This window comes from Polistes fuscatus, unplaced genomic scaffold (assembly GCF_010416935.1).
Source record: "Polistes fuscatus isolate 324 unplaced genomic scaffold, CU_Pfus_HIC Scaffold9, whole genome shotgun sequence".
Taxonomy (NCBI): Eukaryota; Metazoa; Arthropoda; class Insecta; order Hymenoptera; family Vespidae; genus Polistes; species Polistes fuscatus.
Window position 1 is genome coordinate 2490375 of NW_025113173.1, and position 27537 is coordinate 2517911.

At 29.2% G+C, this 27537-nt stretch overlaps 1 long non-coding RNA gene across 2 annotated transcripts; it reads left to right on the forward strand.

Annotated features, from left to right (window-relative positions):
- Positions 1-2971: 2971 nt before the first annotated feature.
- LOC122525626 lies at positions 2972-27423 on the forward strand. Of its 2 annotated transcripts, none has more exons than XR_006305839.1 (3): positions 2972-3240; positions 26872-26987; positions 27066-27423. It is a non-coding gene; the product is annotated as an uncharacterized LOC122525626 (long non-coding RNA). The 2 variants fall into 2 exon arrangements; XR_006305840.1 differs by lacking the exon at positions 2972-3240 and adding an exon at positions 21784-21882.
- Positions 27424-27537: the final 114 nt, after the last annotated feature.

The window sequence follows — 27537 nt, forward strand, 5'->3', positions numbered from 1 at the left end:
CCAGTTCTTTTATTAAACAGCCAACTTAATGAAAGGAGTCGTCCGAGGTTTTGAATAATATTACAAAATATTAAAAGATATTCAAAGTAATTATTTATTAAATAAATTGTAGAGTCCTTAGCCGCTTAGATGAATTTTTATAAAAATGTATTTATATGTTATGTATATATGTGTTTTTAATCATATTTTTAGATCAGGATTTTCAGCTTCTAATGTACTAATCTCCCGTTTCTCCCCCCTATACTTTCTGCGTTCTCATCTATACGTGTGCCCAGGTGCTACTCGTATGGGTGAGAAACGGTTAGTATAGGTTTAGTTTTAAGTTTTTTCCCTATTGGCGGCTGTCATTGTGCTAGTGATTGCACGATGTACTTTACACCTGTGTGTGCGTTTAGGTAGAGTGTTTTGTACATCGTTTCGCGATAGTATTTAATTAATGCATTATTTATCACTTAGAATACTACTTAGTATAGCACACCTAGAGTTAGGTGTGATATGAAAATACACGTGGTTGTATTTTTCTATTTATATTAAATTTTTCTCATTTTTTTTTTTTTTGTAATATATAAAATCGTTTTGAATAGTAGAGTTACCGCATTTATTTGTGGAAACTTTGATATACTTGTACATTACTAGTATGCATATATACTAGTATGTACCAGTATTTTTGTCTTAGTCTTTTATGCAATAATCATTAGCCTTGGCAGTCGATTACAGCATTGGTACGTACTCCCATAAGTTTAGAAAACACGCGTTTGAACTAGGGTGTCGGAGGTGCCCCGGGGCATGCTCTCTAGTTTAGGCTTTTGCACCCTGGTGGTATGTGAGAGAATCGTGGAGTGAGTGGTGGGTATGTATGTATATTTGCTCTTTTTAAATATGGGTAATTGGCAGGCAGGTAGCATATTTCTCTGAGCGAATGTGAAAACTTTAATTTTAAGTAGGTAGGATCCAGGACAGGCACTAGGCTTGCTTCCACTCCGGAGTGGAAATTTCGCCTCCTGGTTTATACAGAATTGTTACAATAATCTTTTTTTATTCATTCTATTATGCTTACTTTGTAAATTTATTTTGTAACTCTTCTGTAATTTTTATTATGTATCATGAGATTCAAAGGAATTTGCTACAATTTGAAAGATTTATTTCTATTTCGATTTTATCTCGAACGAGATAGAGTCGAACGAATTCGCAAATACTTTGATCCATTTGATACTTAGTTTTAAGTATTATGATATTAGCACTTCGCACAGTCGTGATTTTCTCAATTAGAAATATTTGATATAATTCAGTATAAAGAATAAATTGAATGAAGATATTGCAAGAAAATGCATAACATTTATTGCTTTATTTATTTCAATTCTATTTTATTCTTTAACATTAAAAGTGCGACGTGTTATTAGGTCATCGTTAATTGTCTGCTTGGACATTCGTTTAATTGTGCTCGAGTATATGTCAATGAACTCTAAGTTCATTAATAGTTCACGAGCTTTACTATCGAACAGAAAATGTAAATTAATTTTTTAATAATTGAGAATTAGAATTGTAACATAATACAAGTTAATTTGCAAAAGTAGTATGAAAGATCTCATCTTTCTTGAACGTTGAAAATGTCCAATGCAGTTTTCAGGGATGAAGAAAGAAGAGGCTAAATGCCGAAGAGGCTAATGCCGAAGAGGCCCCCACTTAATTGTGGCTGAAGAGGGCAACTACATAGACTATTGAGTTATTTTCAAAGGTTCAACAATGAGTTCGAACTTTTCGAAAATAGTTCTTTAGTCATACTTTATATTCTATTGTATTATTTATTTGCTCGTCATTAATTTGTAATTGTAATTGGAGATGATGGACCATTCCATCTCCTTGGCACATCAAATCTGTGTGCCATATCGTCCAAAAGATGCATATGTGTTTAGTTAGAGTCAGAAATATTAAAATTTTTGTATTATTAAATTTTTAAGCTTAAATAACGTTCGGTAATTATTACAGTAATTTCTCTTTTCTTGTTTCGTCTTTAAAATTTTTCACTTTGATCGTATTTTATTAAATTTGCAATTTTTCTTTTCTATATGATACAATTTAAAAGTATTTTATAATAATTAATAGATATTATTTTTTTTTAGTAACTTAGTATTCTTATTTTTCCTATTTCTTTATTTTTATTTATTTTATATAAATGTAAAATCACGCGTTTAAATATAATTTTATTGCAACGGTAATTAGAGATTTGATAAAAAGTAAATAAAGGATTCAATTGAAAAGTGCATCTGCGAATTGGACCACTTATATGTCAGGCTATTTTATCACTTGATTGTATGATTAATATAGTTTTCTTCTTGTTACAGGTGATCATCGTTGGATTTATCATCAAACCTTCTGGATTCTTTTTCATTTGATTGTCTTAAATTGCTTCATTTTAAAATATATATATATAAATGCATTTCTGAAGGCACACACATGTTTATATATTAAAAATTAAATATAATTATATGAAATTCTATATTACAATATAACTATACTATATATACTATCAAAGTATATGTCTTATACTATCATATACTATCAAAGAATATTGCATTCTTTTATAGTATTGTACCGTCATCGCATCAAGTATCTACTATCGCCCATTGATGGTCAGGTTAGTAACTAAGATGAATGTGGTATCGCGAAAAGTGGACTTGTGAGCTTCTATGTACTTCTGTCTAGTATTAAAAAGTTGGCATAGAATTTCAACAGCTAAAAAAAATGAATAAGTGCATTTAATTGCTTTTTTAATTTATTGCTATATTTTAATGTTTTCGATTTTTCTGTTTTATTTTTGACGATACGAAAACGTTCGTTATCATTTGTAGAATACTGTGGATAAAGTAGATCTCTTTTTCTTTATTTTCGAATAACTCATCTCCTATAATTGGATTAATATATGTATATCATTTACGTTCGTTTTCTTACACGTGTGTGCGTTAAATTTCCCGCCAATTTTAGCTACTGCGTAGTTACTCTTTGAAGTTTTCTCTAGAATGATGACGCGGTTACGCGAGTGGGCGATTGAAAACCATAAGTGCGTGTCTGGTTTTCGTGATATTTATGTGCAAAAATAATGTGTTTTCATAAGTAGATGAAGGAAACGGATATTATCTTACCAAGATAGATTTATGCACCGTCGATAGGAAAAAGCTACTTGGCCAAAATTGCATCTTCATCGACTTTGGTTACTTTACAATGGTCAATCTACCTGTTTATGTATGTACATAGACGGATTTTTTTCAATGTAAAATTAATAAGTTTATAAATATATGTTTAGAATATTATCATTAATTTAATTGATTATACACAACATTTAGTTTTGTTTTATAATAGAACAAATCGATTGTTTAAGAATCAAAGATACAACATACGTCAGGATTTTTAATATCTATCAAAATTTTGTTTCTACTATAATTGGCACCATATTCAAATGCTTCGTTGATATTATTTAATCCGAATATCGCTGATATACGTGGACATATCGTACCTTCTAATCGATAGTCTAGTAAATTTTCCATAGTTTCTCTATAAAAAAAGTATTTTAAATATGTTTAATGTTGTTGTATATTATTTTAATAAATATCGAAACTAGCCTATATATAAAAGGATCGCCATTTTTATAATGTTCCATAGCCAGTGTTAAGATGGTATAATTCAATGGGAAAATATATCGATATGGATACTTCGAATCTCTCGCAAAATCGAGGAAAGCAACTGTTCCTTCGTGTTCCAAACTAAATAACAAAATTATTATTATTGTAAATTGTATTAATTGCATCAATTTAACATTTTCCAACTTACATATTCAATATATTTATATTATTATAACATATAAATTAAATAAATGTTAGATTAATTAAATTAGATTAATATTTTATTATATTTGTGTTGCAAATTTAACAACAACACTAAAACGTATACTATTATTATTAATATTATTTAAATCATGTTCATTAAATTTTAGATAAATATTTTCAAACCATTTAAGAAGATTTTCAAAATCCGTTCCACCAATCGTATCGATAATTAAACGGACTTCTCTTTTGCCAGTGATTCGTTCTAATTTGTCGCTCAGTTCACTTCTATTTCTATCGATAATTGCAACAGCACCAAGATCGATACTAGACGCGAACAACGTCGAACTATTGCATACAATAATTGGCTGGGAAAGCGTCAATTAATTATTTCATTAATAATTTCTAATTTCAATCATTATTATTCTTTAATTATTACCTTAGCTTGAAAGATGCATGCTGCGATATTAATGGCAGCCGTTGCAGAGAACATTGAATTCGTGTTAATTAAGAGATACTCGTCCTTTTTTAATTGAGTTCGACGACCAAGGATTAAAAATGGCGAAAAATAATCGTCGGTTAAACTCGCTGCATCTCTCATTGATAAATTCTTCTTTTTTTCGAGACTAAATACATTCTAATTTTTATCGCATTATTAAACTCGATAAAAAATCCGCTATATTAGTTTTTCAAGAAATTTCGAAAACAATCTCCGAGGGAAAATATATATAAAAAAAAAAAATATAAAACATTATACAATTATCGAATTTTTAAATGAATTATTTCTTACCTCATGATGAACAATGCACGTTTCTGCGAATGCACCAAGATTAGGATAAATGTGAACCAATACTTCTTCGCCCCAATAACAATGATTTTTTTCCTGTACTACTTTACCTATTTCTACAATTTTACCGGATGCTTCAAATCCAAGAATCGTTTCTTCGTCAATAACTCTCCGATGTTCGTTAGCCCACAGCAACATATCGGTCATCGTAATACCACAATAATGGACCTCAATCCTAACCTTTTGTTAAAATTCTCTTTCCAATTAAACAATTTTTTCATTTTCATTCCTCCTCTCTTATACTCTCCCGTTTTTTGTTTAAATTAATTAAAAATTCAATCTCACTAACCTCTTCGTCTCGAATAGTTTTTTCTTCAACATGATCGAGCCTGAGATCACGTGGACCGTATAATTTGGCAACTTGTATCTTTTTTCCAGTATAATCCCTCGATTTCATTTTCAAAAGTCGAATAATATTATCCAATTTCATTTTGAACCATGACATTTTATTATTATTATTAGAGACGAGCACGATTCACTATGATATAAATTTTTCTTCGCAAAATATCATCGCATTTATCGATTTAAACGTAGCATACATTTCTTACATAAACTGTATGTAAAAAATAACTAGAAAAAGAAGAAATACCAACTTGAAAGACATAATTATAGTGACCTAAAGAATGAAAATTAAAATAAAAAAAAAAATTATATATTTCGTATTTATTATTATTTATTTTTGTATATATTTTATCACTATGGAAATGCGATATTTCAAAGTTCGTATCATGGGTTTGTATCTTATAAAGAGTCACGCCATGTCGGTGGTGAGTGACCCCTCCCCTCACCATCACTATGAAACCATCATCTCATCAATAGCACACTATACTCGTCGTTCAACCTTCTCCCATTTCCTACCATCCCTATAAGGTTGTTTATCCATTCTCTCTGCATTTGGCATTTACTAATCTTCTTTAACCCTCCTCCTTCGGTCCTTCATGAAAACATTACTCCGAGTAAATATATATACATAGATAAATGATAGAATTGACAATACGAATATAATGTTTTAGAGTTTATCACGAATGTATTTTATTGTCGTCTCTTTCATATTTTCTCTTCCTTTCTCTATTCTCGTTTTGCATATAGTATATAAAGCGTACCACCATAAGGAAAGAGAGAGAAATATGGTCTTTGCATCATGGTTTCCTGATCATGTGAGGCCAACCGTTGCGACTCTCGATGATTCCTAAGATGGCTTCTCTCAAGTCTTCTCTCTTTCTTTCCAATTCTTTTAATTATAGTCATCCTATTAGAGGATAGTTTATTGTAAAGTAATAAAAGAAAATATTAAAAATTATTTATTTTAAAATATAAATAATAATTCATTACTTACAGGGGCTAGTATTCTTTATTCACTTGTTTATTACTTTATTAGTATTATAGTTTACACATAAAAATAAAAAAAGGAGAGAGAGAGAGAGTAGAGAATGGTTATTTATAAATTATAATTGCTAACAATTACAAAAAAAAAATAATAACTAATCGTTTTTTGGACGGTAATCTTTTATTTATTTATTATAATTTAATATGTGTTGGTATCTCTTGTAGTTAATATATAGAAATAAAATATATTCAATGATTTTTAATATAATAAAAATAATGATCTATATTAATAAATAAATAAATATTTTTATACGTATGCCGATAAAAAATTCTTGAATATTATTTTAATTCATTGGTTTATATCATTGATATAAAAGTCTAGTAACTCTGAAAGATTACCAACCCATTTTTCTACAACCCTTGGATAACGAGATGGTATTCCTTCTAACCTCGTCGACATTCTCTCTGTTACTATGACCAGAGAAAGAAGACACTCGAAAGCTTTTAAAAGCGAAACGATAGAATTGTTGAACTCTTCGTAACATGTTATCCTGTTTCGTGATATTCTAAGTTTGGTATCAGATGGCGACCGTTGATGGACAACAAGCCAGGACCACTCGAATCCTGCAGAAAGAAGAAGTTGTCGTTCATTTGTAATCGAAGGATTCTCAAGTATTCCATCTGTAGCCTCTGTGATTTCGTGGATTCCTGTTCCTTCATACTAGCTAGATGCTTTTAAAATCATTCGAGCGGCAAATTTTCATTCTTTAGGTCACTATAATTATGTCTTTCAAGTTGGTATTTCTTCTTTTTCTAGTTATTTTTTACATACTTGTTAGATTTCTTAATATTTTGTTTGTATTATTATGTCACTAAAAAAAGTTTTATGAAGAAATGTTAAAGATAAATTATAAGTTGTGATATCGAAACTTCTCATTTTTATTTCTTCTTTTGTTTTTTCTTTTTATTTATTATCCAAGAAAAAGTATTATGTACAAAATTCGACTGTGCAAATATTCGTTTTCTCTGAAAGCTTGTATTTAATTAATGAAATATTTGGTTTCTACTCATACTTTTAAGATAAAATTTATCATAACATTTTTTTATTATTCGTTTCTTTATTTATGACAAAATAATACAATATTACAAACTAGTCGTGATAATCTTTTGTATTTAAATTTTATTTCAATGTGAACACGTTCATCTCTGTAATTTAAAGATTATTATTTATTTATTATCAATCGAGGCATAGATTTTATTACAAAAAAATTAAAATAATTATATATATTTGTCGTTTTAATAAATAACAAATTATAACATATTCCGCAATAAATGTTAACAATTAAATAATAATTATATTTAAAAAAACAATATTCATATCTCCAATTATATTTCGTCAGGGTAAATTTAAGTTTAGAATTTCTATGGAACGGAATAATTCACTTAAAAAAAAAAAGGAAAAAAATATACATTTCCCGTGGGATTAAACAAAGGTTGAAACGTTTCTTCCATACTTTCCTGATCGAAGGTGTATCGCATTACACGTGACTGTAGTCTTTCGTCTCGTTTCACCAATCCGATAACAGAAAGAGTATGAGAAGGAAAGAATGGAAGAAAGGAAGGAAGAGGAAGAAAAAGATAAATAGTAAAAGAGAAAGAAAGAAAGAGAGAATGAAAGAGAAAGAGAGAATGAAAGAGAAAGAGAGAGAAAGAGAAAGAGAGAGAGAGTATCGATTGCAAGCATGTTTGTTGCAAGTTGCATTAAAACAAAATCCAAGGAATTTATGGATTGGCGTGAAATTAGCATATTAATAAGAAAACCGGCGACAACGGTCAGGATAACAGGACGAAAACGAATATCATCGAGGATAGTTTGACCTCGAAGGATCCGATCACCTTTATCGATCTCCTCGAATCCTCTGCATTCCTGATTACCGAGACTCCGCATTTAGAACTCAATGGAGCGAAACTAATTGTCCAACGTTACGAACTTAACTTCCTAAAGGCCGGATCCTTTAGGTAGGTTACCGACTTTCGCCATTGTTATCCAATGCAACCATCCAACCAACCTTCATCTCGTTCAACCTTCTCGTTATGAATGGAAGGCGTTTCTTCCTACTTTCTCATAGGTCAGTTAAGATTCTATCCTGTATTACGAAGAATTTATTCCAGATGTTTGATGTTAATGAAACTATTTGAAAAATTTTAACGAATTGTTTTCTTATTTGTAAATAATTTTAATTATTGTAATTTTTTAATAGTTTATAATAAATGTTATATTATTATAGGAGATGAATTTAGATAATATATAAAGAGATATATTTTATGTAGGTGGAATATTCGGTTTATTGATTTTTTTTTTTTTCATATAGTAAGTAGTTGTTAATAATGTTAGAATGTTTTATTAAATTATTAATCTCTTTTTTTGTATAATACCTATTTTCAATAGAATGATCTTATTTTTCTTTTGGCATAAACATTTATTGCTACAAAGAATACGTATGGGTTTAAATATTTGGATCGTTTAAGAAACATCATTTTATTTTTAAAATATCTATAACAAAATGTAACTGTGATATTACTTTGCTACCAATAGTCGTTGTAGCACATTTTAAGGGTAGAATCGATCATCTTTAAAATACTTTCTAAAAGATTCGATCTTTTTCTTTTTTTTGTTGCAAAATTTTGTCGACCCTAAGTTACCTCTTGAATTTGTATGATTTCCTCTTAGCCAAGGTATCGTTTTTAATTTCTCTTTCATTATTTTTTTCGTTTCGTAAGTTGAGATTCAAGGTTACATACAGGTTGTTCGTACTTTTGAAATTGACAATGTCGTAGAGTAAACTATACCGATCTTTTTAATATTTTCTTGTTGAAAAAGAATATAATTTACATGATTCTCTCTTTTCTCTCTTAATAAATCGTACATTTCGATTTATATATGGGAAATACAAGGTGGTCATACTACCTGTGCACTTAGTAACTTACACAGGTAGAAATGGTGAAAATGGCGAACAGTGCCATATTACATGCGCAGTGTAAACAACTCCGTTACATCGGCATAACAGGAGAATAAAAGGAGCAAAGAGGTTTAACGGGTTAAGAAACTATACGAAGTAAAGGAGTATATTGTCATAAATGAAAAATTTAATTAATCGATATGCATAATTTATTTCTATAACAGCAATTAAAATCATAGAAAACATGAAGCTCAAAGGAGAGAACGCGTATTTAATCGAAACTGTGTATTTCAGCAGTTCTGCAAATAAAATAACATTAACATGGTACGAAAAAATAATTTAAATATATATTTTCTATCAAAATTAACAATTTTTAATCGATATTTTAATAAAGTATTTATCTAATTAACAATTTTTAATTTTACTCGATTAATTTAAGATTAAAGTTAGGTTGATATCTGATTAGAAATTGCAAGAGAATAATATAAAAAAAAATAAAGCCCGAGTTATAATAAAATATATTTATTTTTCTTTTTTTATTTATATAATTAAAGTACGAATATTATCGATAACCCATACGAACATCGTATTAACATGTATATATATTTATCTATCATAGTAATATTAATGATAAATAATGATTGAGACGAATCAAGATTACAATAAATATATTTTGAACGTTAAAATTCCATATAAAATTCAAGCTATATATATATATATATTATTTATATTTTAATTTTAAACATATTCCAAGATAAAATTATTATAAACATTTATCATTATACATCCTTATATACTTCGACAAATAATATCTTCAAAATAAATTACTCTCATACTAATAATAAAACAAAACTTGTTTCCATGCCCTACCCTTCAGGCATCACACATATTAACCCTAATCGTACCAATAAAGCCTAAGTATGAGTGAAGCAATAAATTGAACGTATAAGTATGGTGGGGCTAACGTTCAACCCTACCAAGGGTCGATCCAGCATCAGACGAGACCCAAATAAGAAAGAGTGAGATGGTGAGAACTGTGAGAGAATGAGAGGGGGAGAATCTCATCAAAGACATTTGATAGAGATAAATAGAGAGAAAGAGAGAGAGAGAGAGAGAGAGAGAGAGAAGAGATCGAAACATAAAGGAGAGAGAATATATATCCAAGGCCAAAGTAAGCTCCATTGGTCTCCTGCGATCCTGTTGAAAATGCGTGGGCGCGGTCTCCCCGAGGGCTGGCCTCGGCCAACGAAGGTCGCACCCTTTTTCGAGTGGCGCACGTATCTGACCCTTTCGGCCAGCCTCGCGGCCACCACTCGTCGTGGCCTCCTAAACGCGAGGAGACACACTCTATATACTCCCATCCATCCCTCTTTCTCTTTCTATCGGTCCTATCTCTCTCTCTCTCTCTCTCCTTTTATCTTGCTTTATTTCACGGTCCCTTTCGACCTCCCAGCCTTCCCCCCCACTACTACCGATCCTCCGTTGTTGCCTGCCTCTCGATACACTCTCTGGACCAGTCGCAGCATCCGAGCATTCCCTTCTTCCCAAACGGAAATTTCGCTGGAAGCATAGAGAGAGAGAAAGAGAGAAAGAGAGAGAGAGAGAGAGAGAGAGAGAAAGAGCCTGTGCGAATTCGGCAAACCCAGAGACGCATGCTCCTGCTGCTAACCCCCTCATTGATTCCTCTAACTGTGCTATAGTGTTTTACGAAAGAGAAAGAGAGAGAGAGAGAGATTTCTGCTTGGTTAGTTTCTCTCCCTTCTACTTTAGGATTCATCTCTGATCCTCCTCTTGCTTCACCACGCATGCCAAAAACAGCCTTCTTCGTCTAGATAGGCACTGCCTACACTTAGGGTTCAACCTTGTATCAGATTTCTCGTTTGCTATCTTCGATTGTTTAACCTAAGGGTTTAGGCTAGAAGGTATCGATCTATATATTAGGGTCAAATTCTCCTGTAATATTAGTAAAGTGCATTAGTGCATTAAAATAATTGTTAATTAATCGAAAAAAATGTATATTGTAATTTTTGAAGCACTTGATATATCTTTGAAGCACCGTCTTTCTCGAAATTCACCTTCAGACTGGCATGTTATCCACTATGAAAGTTCTTTTATTAAAAATTATTTATATGACTTTTCGAATAAGGAAATTCTACTTATTACGAATATTATTCCTTTTATGCACATGTGCAGCGTTCGGAAGGGCATATAAAAAAATTTAATAAAAGTAATTTGATAAAGGACAATGTTTCATTTCAACGGTGGATTTCGAAGAAATGTCGTTTTTCTGAATAGTTCGCGTCAATACTTTTTATACTTATATCACAAAAGCGGATTTTAATGATTTTTATATTAAATTGAAGTTCATTCTTTTCTCTACGCGTAGAATACTTTGTAGAATTATGAAATTCAAATGTAAAGTACAGAAAATGTCGGTGAATCCAATGCTGTAAATTGTACAACTTTGCCATTTCTTTGAAAAGTTTCGGTAAATATTTTTTATACTAAAAGTGAATAGATTTTAATGATACCTTATCGAGGTAGAAATCAATCTGCAAAGGTTTATAAAATGTCAGAGAAAAGTTGGCGGGTCAGGCATTGTTCACAATGCCTGGTGACGAAGCCAAACCCCCCGCGGCAATGCTAATAATGCCTGGCATCAGAAAATGTGAATTATTTAAGTTTACCATTATAAAGAAGAAAGCTGAAGTGTTTGCATGTTTAAATATCAAAAAATATTGCCTGGATTCGTTTTAAAATTAAAACAATAAAACAATTACGTTTAAGTAAACATTTTAAATACAAAGAATTACATAAAAATGTTAAAATGTTAAAATTTGAGCGTTGTAATCTGAAATTTTATTGATTAGATGAATTATTCCTTTTATACACATGCGCAGCATTCGGAAAGTCACATAAACAACATTTAATAAAAGTACTTTCATAGAGGATAAACGTGCCAGTCTGAAGGTGAATTTCGAGGAAGACGGTGCACCGAATATATACCCAGTGCTTCTAAATTACAATACACATTTTTTTCGATTAATTTAGCAATTATTTTAATTATTTAAATTTAGATGTAAAAGAAATCTTATTATACTACTGTATTATAGAAAGAGAGAGGTTAGTTAAATGTGCAGATCGATACATACTTTTCTTAATTATTTTTTTGCAAGCTTTTATTTAAATACATACACACACACATACTTTCTTTTTTTATATATTTGTATTATTTTTATATATTTATATATTGAAATATGTTGTTGTTATTTATTACAGATATGTTTTCCAGATTTCAGAGAGATAAAATAATTATAAATTATTTAGAAACGAATATATATTTTTCATTTTTCAGGAATTGTTAAAAATAATTTACTTATAATTAAATTATTATCATATAAGTTTTAAAAATTATTTCGATATAATATCTTTGTATTTAATATAGTATTCAAAATCTGTAGGAAGAATAACAATGAAGGATCATTGTGTAGTAACACAAATCAGTTTTAATTTGTACCGTGTGGTCTTTTAGAAAAAATGATCAAATTAGAGAGAAAGATTAGACCTATGGTCGAGGGTTTTCTACCTTCTCTTCTCTTCTTGGTTTACCACGCATGTCAAAAACATAGCCTGTGTTTAAGGAAAGCCTATGTTTAGATACAACCTGTGTTTAGGAACAACCTATGTTTAAGCAAAGCCTGCAATATTGCAGTATGATGCAACCTCATGCTATTTTTTTATTGATTTAATCCTTTAATTAAAGCTTTGCCGAGAAGACTTTAATCAATATCTTATTCAAGTCTAATTAAACGTAGTCATATATATTCGTCTATATATAAAAATATATATATACAATTAATCTTGTAAATTATTCTAATATATTTTTTTGTTTATTATAAATCAATACTTAATTCAAGATCGATAACTAGATCTTAAACACGCTAATGAACGTTCAACTTCCACATATTATAGATCCTGTACTTTTCAGTCTTTTTTCACATATATAAAATACTTTCATGTATACCATCTGTGAAATAGAATTGTAAGGATAACTTCAAGATCTTTTCTTTCTTTCAATTAATTTTCAAGAACAGTTCCATTAATAAGACACTAATTTTCAATCTTAAAAATAAAACCCTCAACAATCCCCTAATAAGATAAAGAATAATATTATCATATATATATTAAATATTATCAAAATAAAAAAAAAAAGAAAAACAATACAACCAACCAGTTAGGATAAAATATCAGATCACATATCCAATATATTAGGGTGAACGTATTTTTGAAAATGAATATTTCCAAAGTAAATTTTACAAAAGAAAAAAAAAAAGAAAACAAATAAAACAAAATTTCAATACCATTATACAGTTTCAAAGTAAAATTTCAACAGAACGAATGGACGAACTTTTGGTTCACCCTAATATACGTGGAAAAAAAATGAAGAAGAGAACCATCTTCGATCATCCCTATAGGGGAATCAGGAACATACATAATATACAGATGTATTTACATATAAAGGTGTATTAGAGTTATCACTAAAGAGAATGATAGAATTCCTTGAGGTTCCTGTGATCCTATTCGAAGAGCGGGGGCGGCTCCCGCGGAGGGCAGGCCGTCAAACTCGCGGGGCGGAACCCCGAGCTGAAGAGGCGGTACGGAAACGTTGTGCCTGTCCAGTCGCCGAATTTGAAAAAGGTTTAGGCACGAGAGAGAAACATTAAATATATGGGTTTCTAAACACGAGGTGTACCAGATAAATGATTATTCACCATTTACACTCCTTCCAGGTAGTAAGAAGGAGTAAAGACTTTCTTCGAATAATTCATAGATTGGCTTGTTAGATTCTCGCGAGAATGAGTGTATGTGTGTGTGTGTGTATGAGAGAGAGAAAAAGAGAGAAAGAGAAATGGAAAGTCGAGTCTGGGCTGGATGGAAACGCCCAGAGGATAGCTTCGTCTTCGTTCAACCAACTATATATATATGTATATAAATGTGTAGGTGTGTTTATCATGTAGATTAATTTATTGATATTAATTCTTTCTCCTCCCTTTATTTGGATATGCGAAGAGAGGGATAGATACAAGTAGATACATATTTGCGGACAAGAGTGATTTACTATATTTTATTTTGAGATCCACAGGATATTGTTTAGATATTTTATTCAATTTCGGTCTACTAATTCGTTTTGGATTTTGCTATTGATGATAATAACAGGAAACGTATTATATTATTGTCTAGAATATAATTTCAAATATTGCGTTAATATTTCACATTTGATTTGTTTTGTATTCTTATAAAAATATGGAAACAAAAAGATGTATTAAAAATAATAACGTTCTAAAATATATTAAGGAAAGTAAATTTTAATATAATACATAATATATCGTTTTAATGTTATTATCAACGAGTATAGAAAATTATTATTTTTTGTATCATTATTATAATAATTACAATAACATTAAATTAAAATGAATGTGCTGATGCTTTTTAAATGACAGAATAAAAATGACTTTTAAATGGGCGGCTTAATTGGTAACGACAAGGGACCATCCCTCTCAATTACATTTCTCCACCCTAAGGGCGAAACTCCTCTTCTCCTTAGAATTTATACCCTTGATTCGAGGAGAAACACATCCCCTGTCTATTCGAACCAACGAAATCGACTTTTAACCACGTTGCCACCCCCGTTTAGGGGATCCCCGTTGAGGTTAACCGAACCACCTCTAAAAGCTCCATGACACCCTAATCTACTTGTTTACTTTACTCTATTGTCTACCCACCAAATTAATGTCTAACTTGATCATCTATTTTTTCTTTTCCTTTTTTTTGTTTATCTTTATTAATAAATTCCACAGAAAACATCGTTTTACACTCTCTATTCCAGAATATCTGTAAACAAACATATGTTATCCTACCACTTTTGTCAGGTTTCCAACCAACGATAGTTTACTTTTCTCTTTTATAAGATCCTATTACTTTCCAACTAACAGACGGTTTCATCCATCAACATATTTTTATTTCTTCTATTAAGATTTCAAATATGAATGAAAGAGAAATACAACCTCGAAATTTGTTCTCTTTTCATTTTTCGTTCGATTTCTCATCGTATTATAATATTAGGATAACTTTATCATATTTTACGTAATGATTTTACTCTTAGTTTGTGAGTAGAAAAAATACTTTATTAAATCATAATTATATGTTCATTAACGTCGAGTATAATTATTAAAGCAACAAGACATAATTTTCAAATGTTTACTTTTATTTTATCGATATTTTATAATATTAGGTTGAAACGACATTTTTATACGTATTAAAGTTTCTAAGTATAATACATGTTTCAAATGATGATATCAATTTATGAATAATAAGTATAAACACGTCCATGTAATTAAAGTAATCTCGCCATATTATAGTGGACATAATGATTAGTATGTATCAATAGAACGCATGGTGCGTACGTATGAATATTAATTACATCGCAGGTGACATTGTTCAGGCATACATGGACGTGAAGGAGGTTTCCAGAGTATGTTTGCTGAATCAGTCTTTGCTAAATTTACTTTAACTGATATGTGAGAAATAAGTACATATAATTAGTCCAGTGATTACATGCCTGCTTGAGTTAGGAGTGATATGTTTTTCATTATTTAATATACAAGTAGTAAAGTATTAATTGTACATTCATCAATATATAATAATAATAATAATAATAATAATAATAATAATAATAATAATAATAATAATAATAATAATAGTAATAGATAATAATAATAATAATAATTTGATATTATTATATATACAAACATTACAATATTAAATTGTAGGAGATAACATTTATATATATATATTTATTTGTTTATAATTATTTTATTACTTAAAATATTTATAATAATTATTAACACAGGAAATAAGAGATTTAAAAGAATGAAAAAAAAGAAAAGAAAATAGTTACACGTATAGTATTCAAGTAATTATTGTCTATGTGCATACATTTCTCGTATCAATGATCTCATGCAATTTAAATTTTTACATTGTTCTGTAGAAAACGAGCTTTAGAGATTTCGCCTCGAGACTTCCTGGATCGTGATTCACTTCCGGGCCGAGGTTAATATTAAATGTACGATCTCTTCCGGTTTCCTAGCACGATCCACGATCATGATCACGATCACCTTTGTCATCCTCGATACTTATATCATACTTCCGCGTACCTATGCTTCTACAATAATTTATTATATTCGATTGAAACAGTGAAAGAAAATGATTTATTTCATTTATGTTTTACATTAATAACGTACAATTTTATAATTAATAAATAATTATCAATTCACACACAGAGATGAAATAATATTAATCTTTTTCCTTTATCATAATTAAAATCTGAATAGGACAATCAAAAAAGAAAAACAAAAATGGCAGCTATTAAAAAAAATTAATAATTCATTTCACAGATCGGAATAACCTTCGAAGAAGTACACGACTGTAATTACAAATTTTTTCTATTAAACTCGATGAATGCCTAATAATGTATAAATATAAAGAGTTCAATGACCGAAGAAAAAATGATGGTAATTCTAATGGGGGTAGAACGAATACAAGGAAAATTATCTTGAGAATTTCTCGATCGGATGTTATCCTGTGAGAAAAGCGTGGGTGGAATCCCAACTAGGCGGGTCTTTTTGTCCCAACCCTTAGAAATTCGAGCCTTTATTTCTTTCTTTCTCTCTCTGTCTCTCTCTCTCTCTATATCTAACTATCTCTATCTTTGTCTCTTTTCTTCCTTTAACAATTAATATTTCTATTGTTTCTTATCTTTCTATTTGTTTATTTTTATATAATTATTATAGCAATTTATTTATAATAGAAACCCATAGAAATTCGAATATTTTTTTCCTATTATTTTTTATTTAACCAATACTTTTGCAAGATTATATAGAACGGAGAAAAATTTACGAATAGAATTTTTATTTTTATTTTTTTGTGTATTATACAATTTTTAATATATAATATTAGATTTACATTAATTAATAAACACTTGGTAATAAATTTTATTTTCCATAAAAGTATAAAATATATAATATGATTTAAAAAAGTAAATGAATATGAATAAATGTATACAATTAAGAATTGTTAATTTGAAATAATACATTTTATTCTATTTATTTATCTATCTATCTATCTATCTATCTATTCATTTATCTATCTATCTGTCTGTCTTTTACTTATTTGACGAGCCGAACACTGTCGAAGAACCGAGAACTTCCGACGAGTTCTACTTCAACCAGAGAAGCATAAAATTGGTATAGAATCAACAGGTAATGTAAAAGTGATGCCGCCATTTTGATAAAGCGAGCAACCCAACCATTATCTATATATATATAATATATATATCTATATATTGTATATAGGTAAAGAGAGAAAGAGAAAGAAGAGAAAAGCTTTCTCATCGAGGATGTTTGCCTGCTTCGAATATGTGAATATATTTTATTCAACCCTTTCCCTCGGGCTCAGGATTAAATTATTCTTGTCAAAGGGTTGTCACTTCAATCCCTTTTAGGACCATCCAAAACAAACAAAACTATATAGAAACGGTTTGTGAATAAAAAAGTATATATATATATATATACTATATATATAGAGAGAGAGAAGGAGAGTGGGGTTGAGTGAAAGAAAGAGAAAGATAGTGATATGAATTGGCTTTCTCTCAAAGCTCTTATTACTCGGGTCTTCGAATACCCGGATACTTATTTAACCCTCACTCAACGAATACCAGTCATTCTGACTCGATCCTTGTAATGTTCGTTTAATCCTAACAGTTGAATTATTATTGTTAAAATATGTAAACAATTATACATCGATTTACTTGTAACGCATATTAAACTGAACTACGGAAGGATATCTGACCAAAAGTATTTATAATTTGCAATGGTTAAAAATTAAGTGAAAATTATATAGCATTTGTATTCCGAGAATACATTATTCCAATAATCTATTGATTTACAGTTGTGTGAGCATCCTGTAAGGATCAATCAATGTGTGCGAGTGATGCAGTACGTATGATTATTCGCATGTGTACATTTATGGGATTGGTGAATAGGATAAAATTGTCATAAATATGTTTACTTATTTGTTTTTATTTTTTTCACGTGATTAGCAATTAACGATTAGGGTAGATATTGCAAAACTATCAACTACAAACAAATTATTTCTCTTTTATCGATTATTTAATTATATAGTTTAGCAATATATTTTCTAATGGCTTTTTTTAATAGTATAAGTTATATAATTAATAATATTTATAATATATTTTATTTCACATACAGTAGTGATATTATGAATAATGATCATATAATATATAATAATTTTTGATTACACAGTGCTATTAGTACTGTCTTATAACATAAATGTGTGGAAAGCCTAATATTAAAATGCAATTTACCGCAACCCTCGGTTAAATTACACACAGCTAACAATCTTGGGTTTATTTCAGCACATTACGTGGTAACGTGTCATTATAAAATATTAGGTCATCAAGAACCCTTCCAGGGTCACTGTCCTCAGGGATTTATACTCTTCGTCAGATCAGAATCTTGATTTAGATATACAGTTTTAATGAATAAATTGGAGTATTCGGATATCCGGTAATGACAAAGGTATTATTTACTTTCTCTTTGTCGTATTGTTTGTTATAATTATACTTATTTTACAAAAAAAAATTGGATAGAACGTGATCATTTCCACTAACACACATACGCATACACACACACATACACACACACACAAGCAAAACTACTAACTGAAATTTCAACCAACCACTCGATCCTTCCTGCTAGCCTGTGATCGAGGGATCAAACCAATAGACTACCGATAGCCCTTTCAATTATTCGAACGATCGGCTTCAACCAGGTTTCATGTTCGTCCATTTATTATTTTCTTTCTTTTTTCTTTTTTTATCTTGTATTTATTTGACCCTTGTAATCATGATAAAATGTATATATGTGTATGAATGTAGGTCGAAGTGTTTTTCACTTTCTTTCTTAAAATCCTTGCAGATAACTCGACGGTTAACCTCCTATGTCGATCTTCTTTCCTGTTACATGCTCGCGTTATGATACCATCGATCTGACTCGTGCAAACACTTACAATTAATTAATTTAATTATCATTAATATTGGAATAAATTTGATTATAGATTGAAGTTTTTTAATATATGTTTGACGATTATAATCTGTCATTGTTTTTATTTCATTTTTCTATAAACATTGAATTAATTGATTGAATTAAACATTTTCCTTTTATTTTCTTTTATGTTTTTATTAATAAATTTATGAGATAATTTTTTAGAATGAGGAGGATTTAGATAATTTACAGTAGAGATTTTTATCTTATTGTAAGAAAGGGAAATCTGGTTCAGTAAATCGACCACACAGAAAAATATATTCTATTTATTTAAATATATTATATATTTATATATATATATATACTAATATAATAATTTGCAATTATATCGTATATATATGTATATAAAATAATTAAATGCAGAATAGAGTATATGCTATAGTATATTATAGCATGAAACATAAATAATATTAAAAATTACGAAAATAATGTATAAATCTACAAAAATATATATATATATTTATATATATATTTATATATATATATATATATAAATATATTTATATATATATGATCTCTTAGTTTTATCAGGAAATCATCAGGTAGAATTCGTTGAAAAAATAAATTCTCAGTAAGCTGACAATTTTGTGATAAATACATATATATCAAGTATAACTTGTTGGTCTCTATCCGAAAGTTGTCTCGTCTTAATAAAAATGGCGTCCACAAGAAGCCATTAAAATCACCGACCAATCATATCCATGACATTCAACGTAATCGAAACATATAAAAATAAAAAAGAAAAAAATGAGAGTGATAAACGAGGAGTATGAAGCTTTATAGGGGCGTCGACCCCACAAGATATTAGAAGACCTTCTATAAAGTTATGTCATCCCTTTCGCGATGTGTGGCTCGAAGCACTTGAACGACTAACCCTTTCCTTCTGCCCCTAACCTCGAAATACCAACCATATGTGAACTCCTAACCTCTCCACTGCAATCTATATTCATATTTATTGATCGTATCTATGTGTATACAAATCATATATATCTTATACGTATACATATAAATATGTGTATATATATAACATATAAAATATATATATATATTTATATGAAATATATATATTGTATCATATATAACACACGAGTTCGTATCGTTAAGAATAAAACGAAATAACGTAGGGAACGAACGAATTTAAGAATTCCGTTGAAATTTGTTTTTCATACTAGAAGGAAAGAAATATTCTTTTCTTGCTTAGAGTTTAAGATAAGTCAATTTCTTTTCTCGGACGATTGAAAAAGTCTTCGATCAGTCGGCTGTTATCAGGAGCGATGCATCGCACTTGCCTGTTTTCGACCTGACGAATCCCGCCCACGTTCGATAGAGAATGCGTGAGTATACGTGTATGAACGAGAGAGTGACTTTGGGAGTGTGAGAAACGATAGAAAAGTTCGGTTTTCCCGTTCAACTCATGCTACTCTGATAAGGCCGGAAACAGCCGATTGATTGGAAAGCCCAGTGTGAAGTCTCGCACGATTGGTGGATTATTATTCCATCGAACTCGAGAGATTCTTTCCAATCCCGGATATCTGTTTGCTGCCATGACAGCCTGATCTTGAAAAAAATCAACGCGTAACGTATTTTTTTCCAACGTATTGCGCAATACGCAAGGGAAACCCCTAACGAAAGGGATGGAACATCGAACTAATCAATATCATCCATTCTTTCATGCTTTCGACAGACGTCTCTATAGCAATTTTATTTAAAACAAAATTATATCTTTATTTATTCAAATATCAAAATAATAGATGTAGTAATTTGTTATCGTGTATATTTAAGAAATGATCAATTTTATTTGACATTTCTTATAATCGTTGTTTTTATTTGTTATAAATTTAATAAGTATTCATTTAAACGTTACAATGAGATTATTTAAATTAATTGTTACGCTTAATAACGTGACGTAGCTTGTGGATATTATTCCGTTAGTATTGATCGTTTAAAATACACGCGTTCGAGTTATACATTCTGTTCCCCTGACGTTTCGTTTACCCTACCGATAATTCTCTTCGTTCGTTCCTTTGAACAGAGCTTTCGTTGAAAGGAAACCGTAGGGGACAAACGATGATGAACAGAGAGATTGCAATAGGGTTGCAATGGCGACACGATAACGAGGCATGACGATAATCTCGCGAACAAAGGAAACTCGTGGAAGATCCTAGGGTCGCATAGCTCGTTAGGTAGTAGATATCTTTCCTCTTACTATATATGTATGCATGTGTGTGTATTCTCATATGCATGTGTGTGTGTGTGAGTAAATATTGTTTATATGTTCAATTAAATTGATATATGATAGGAAAATAAATTGATCAAATACATATGTATGGTAATTATGAGAATGGATTAATTGTAAATTCAAAAATAGAAATGCATTGATTTTATGATTTATATCTCATATTACGATTATTAATAATATTGTAAAATAAATTATAAATTTTTCATTTTGTACAATATGTTCATTTATTCGTTAGTTCATTGTCTCGTATAATTATTGGTTAATTTATATCATTTTATTGTTGAAGGTAAAATTTGTAGGCAACGGTAACGATCAAATTTTATTAAAAGATGTTAAAAGAAAGGAAATATAGAGGAAAGGATAGAGAAAGAAAGGAGAGAGAAAGAGAAAAGAGAGAATATTATTTTCTTTATAGATATATAACCTTTGGAAATACATATAAATAATAATCAATAAAAGAACTTTCACAGAAGACAACGAGTGAGTTTGCTGTTGGATTTCGAAGAGGAAGGTACGTCCAACGGATATTCCGTACATTTTACATTGCAATATACATTTTTATCGATTAATTAATAATTATTTATGATATATCAAACACTTTATTGTACTCTAGTAATATTTTGGATTTTTTAAAGTAAAATACATTTTTTTACATATACTAATGATTAGGAAAGTTAAAATAAACAAAAATTTGAACAATAGAGGAAAAAAATAATCTGTGATAATTTTTATATTATATATATTTATATAAATATATTAAAATAATTTAATTTTTTCATAAAACGACATCATTTTCTGGTGATGAGAGAGAACTCCGAGTCGTCTTATCCTAAAAATTGACATCACACTTTCTTCTATATATTATTATAATATATATTATATATTTAATATCCAATGTATAAACTTTCTCATAATTATATATACCAACTTCATCTGTTAGAAAAATATTAGATATATATATATATAATGAAAAAAGAAGAAAAGGAAAAAGATAGGAAATAATCATTTGATTTATTTGAAAGCGAACGGAAATGGATTCGTTTCAATTCTTAGAAGAATTCTTTACAATCGAGACAGTTAACAGTTGTCAAAGGGGAAAGGCAAATATGCCGATTGACCTCTTCGACCTCCTACTAACCTGTTCGAGTTTCTATGAATGTTTCGTTGGTTCTTCCTAACCCTTTCTCGTTCTCTCTTCATTTCCGTCGTCTACGATTTCAGTAAGAATAAAGGGAGAAAAACACGAGAGAATACATAATGTAAAAATATATATATATGTATATTCAATACATATTAAACACATAAATATATAAAATATCCAACACAAGTTAACATACGTAATTTGTTTTGCTCGTGTATCTTTAATTACATCATATAGAGAGAGAAAGAAAGAGAGAGAAAGAGAGAGAGAGTGAGAGTGAGAGAGAGAGAGAGAGAGAGAGAGTGATACGAAGCAAGCAAGCATATATAATACAAGGATACACATAAGAGTATTGAGACTTTCAAAGTAAATAACGGTTTCGTCAAATTCTTTTATATCATGAATCCCTGATCATTGTCATCGTCTTTCTTTTGTATGAAATTACTTACACAAGCAGATTACAGGATTATACCATTCCTAATCCATTTCAAATAATAACTCAATACCATAGGGACGTTAAATATAATAATATCTTTCCTTTATATAACATTTCACTCATTTTGTCTATCTTATTCTCTTTCGCTTTCTCATTAATCATTATTATTATTATTATTATTATTTAAAATAATTAATTTGTTTAATTTCACTGGCCAAGAATAAACAGAATTTAATGCATTTAACCTATATGTTAGAAATGGTATAAATAAAGATTGATTTGATTCGGTAAAGTGGAGAGAGATAAAACGAATGATTTGATTGGTCGGTTCTGTATTGATCCTTTGATTGGACACACCCATAGTGCCAGTCCTTGCCTGGATGTTGTCCTGTTATGGTCTTCCCGTACTCTTTTGTTCCCTTCTGTCGAACGTTTCATTATTTTTCTTCCTTTCTTTATCTCTTTCTTTCTCTTGTCAATACAGTTCAGATTTATATGTTGTGTTGTGTATTAATATATATATATATGTATATGTATATGTATGTATTTATATGTATCTGAAAAATCGTTGGGTAGGTGTCGTTCAATCGAGAAACGATTTCTCGTTATTCATATTATCCTGTGACGAGGAGAAGTCAGTGCATTATCTTCGTCTTTTTCAAAGCATCTTAAGAAACGTAATTGTATTTTTTCTTTCTTTCTTTCTTTCTCTTTCTCTCTCTCTCTCTATTTTTATGTTTTATTATTCGCATTTTATGTTTTATTATCATTTATCGTCGATAACACATAAACGTGAACTTATTTTCTTTATGCATGTATGTACACACGTATTCCTTAAAAGTAAAATGAAAGAGAAGGTAAGAGATTAGAATTGAGGTTCGAAAGATGGAAACATAAAAAACAACAAAAAGAAAAGAAAAATATCAGAAGAAAGAGATAATTCTAAGAAAACTACGGATTAATTCGTACTTGTTTCCTCTTTCTCTTCTATTTCTACTTCTTCTTCATCTTCTTTTTCTTCTTTTCTCGTTCTTCCTCTTCTTCTTCTTCTTTTGCTTTACCTCTTGTTCTCATTTTAAGCGCTTAACTCCACTACTATCATTCACTCCTTGCATCAAGTTTCTACAAATTATTTCCCGCTTATGAAAACCTGATACACCTAACAGCATCGTTGAACTCTGCAAACATTGTAATAACATCTACGAGAGAAAGAAAAAGGATAAATGATAACATCTCTCTGTCTTTTTGCCATTATTATTATATTTATTATGGATAAAACAATTATGTGAAAGTGAAAATTTCTATCTGTTGATCTAATGATTGATAATATAATATTTGATTATTATTATTATCATTATTATTATTGTTATTATTATAACTATAACTAAATGAAACGAAACTTATCAACTTCTATATAAATTCAATATAATCTCTATCCAAGGATTTTTCTTGTTTTACAAATATATTTTTTTAATAAAAGTTACATTATTTGATCTCTCGAATAAAAATATTAACAAATAAAATGATAATTATTATTTCTTACATATAAAAATATAAATGAATGTATAGGAATGTTCGTTATTTTTGAAAAAATAATTTCCTATCTCTTAGTAATTCTCACTTTCGAAAATATTATATTTCGGAAAATGTAAAGTTCATTGATCTTTTTTTTTTAGAAACTTATATAGGTCAGGGTGTCAGTAATACAGTACACTAAGGATGTGTGAGTAAGCAATGCAAGAACACACGTATTCAACACAACGAAAAAGTTTGTTTCTCCTTTTCAAAGTCGTCCAGACTGGTTACAGATATTTCTTCGAATTTTTTTATTGTGTTGTAAAAACATATAGATACGCACACGATTATATTTTTTCGAACATCGAACAGTATTCCAAGAGTTTAATTAGGTCAACGGGTCAATACTTTTCTAAGGAATAATTTAGATCATAGTCCAGTTCTTTGAAAAAATTTAAATGTGAGTTAGTATCATTAATTATATTATATAAAATAAGTATTTATTTAAATATATATAAATATAAATATAAATATATTATATAAATTTATTATATTTTTATTTTTTTTATATATTATATTATATTTTTTTTTTATTTTATTTTTTATTTTTTTTATTTTATTTTATTTATTTTATTTTTATTTTATTTATTATATTATATTTTTATTATATTTTAAATTTATTATAAATTTATTATATTTAATTATATAAATATATATATAATGTCAGAATGTTTAATAATTTATTTTATTATTTATTTATTTTAAAATAAATTATACTGACGTTATACTTATTGGCCAATATATAATATTTTTTCCTTTACACAACTCAAAGTTCACGTATTAATCGATATTCATATAAAATATGTAGTGCGTCACTGTAATCGTATTAAAACCAGTCAAAAAATAATTCTACGTTAAAGAATAAAATGTTTTCTTGTCTAAAAAACTTAATTTTTGTATCAAAATTCATTAAAAAATCAATCATACAGATAAGCGTTCATACAAATAAATTTTGTATCTACAAGTTCGATGATATTACATTTTGTCTACTTGCTCCTCTTTTTATATTATTATTATCATTATTAACTATTTCTACTAAACAATTTTTTTCATCTAATAATTCAATCTAACATTATAAATCCAATCTAAATTTTGTCTTTTACAATTACAATGAATTCTCTCCGAAACATTTATCATATGAATAATTATTCTATTCGCAGATTAATAATAAACAATTGAAAATAATATAAAATGAATGATAAATAAATAATTGAATGGTATTGATATTCGATATATTGAATCAAAATATTTAATTATATAATATATACACGTTCCCCCATTAACCGTTTCTATTCTTTAGTATGCCACCATTGCTCTGAGGTCGTCCAAACATCCCACCCCCACTCACACCCGTACCCCTACCCCCATCGCTTAGGTATGTCTCCGCCTTGAAAATTGGTTCGGTGGTGTGGCATGGTGCGCACATGCGTTTCTGTTTGATCATGCTATCCTAATACCGTTGACATCTGCGCGATTTATCTTTCTTCAGCCTTTTAACGATGAATTGAATACATAGGGTGTACAGAGAATAAAGTCAGAGAAAGAGGGAAAGAGAAAGTAAATATATAAATATATATATGTGTGTGTGTATATGTTCACATACACTTTACACGTGTATGTTTATACACTTTGCGTGTGGTAGTATATATATATATGTTATACTTTGCGTGTACCCTTCATGTGTTTCGTGTTTCTTATATATTATACTTTTTCTCTTTCTTCGATCACCTTCCGGAAGTTGGAAGAAGAATACAAACTTCGAGCTTTGAGTCTATGGTTTCCTGATTACTTGGACATTTCTACCATAGACTAAAAAGTGATATAAATAAATATATATATATGTATATGGTTTAGGTAAGTGTATTGTGTAAGAGTGTATGTTTAGTGTCGGTTTAATTGGAGGAAAGAAATAATTTAGATATCGTTAATAGGAGTTATTATTCATTTTTACCAGTATGCAAGTGTGTGAGAGAGAGAGAGAGAGAAATAAAATAAAATTCTTATTTTTGAATATATTTCTGTAAGCAAAATATGTTTACGAATCTCCAAAGAAGTATGATACTATCCTGATTCCAATTTGTTTATTTTGTACAAAACAAACAAAACAAAATACAAATTTAAACGAACAATAGACGCATTCATAGATCGTAAACAATGGAGAAAAGTTTTCTCTATTTTTTTTGTAAATAATATTTTTATGCTAGCAAAAATCATTTGTAATAATTTCAAGACAAATTATCTCGATTTTGTCTGTCTCTTTTGCAGGAAAAATAAAAGAAAACAAATTCAAAACGAACGATAGATGTTTGCAATTATTCTTCCTTTTTAAAGTATTTTTCCTTTGACAGACATTTGTAATATATAATTCGAAGATCGGATGCTTTGCTACTATCCTGATTCCTGTTTGACTTTCTCGTGGAAGAAAAAGGGGAGGAAAAAAATTGGAAATAACGCTAGGAAACAGGTTGGTAGTAATCGTCGTGAACAAAGAAAAAATAGAATATTATATTGTGAAGTGGGTGAAAGATTATTTTGATCGTAGCAGATTGCTCGGTACTGATTTAAAGATAAATGCGAGCAACAGGAACCCATGAAAACGTTGAGATGAACCAACGCCGAAATTCTATGGTAAAGGGCCTCGAAGAAGGTAGTAGCCCTTTTATGGGTGTCCTTGATCTGTTACTCCCTAAAGGGCATACGCCTACGCACTTTTACTAGGAAATCATGAAGAAAGGATTGGTTCCACTGTTGAACGAGCCCTTCAAGATTCTTCTCCCAAAGAAACTTCGAATTCACATGTGTTATTTATAGATAATCAATAGAATTAATAGAAATTGTTTATTGCAAATCGAATTGAGATTACCTATTATAGAAATAATCTATAAGTCCAAACTAAAAAATAAAAAGATTATTTATTTCATAATTTATATTACAACAATTAATATGGTGTATAAATATATGATTGTGTAAATAATTGATAATGAATTAATTTTATAAAATTATTATCTAACAGA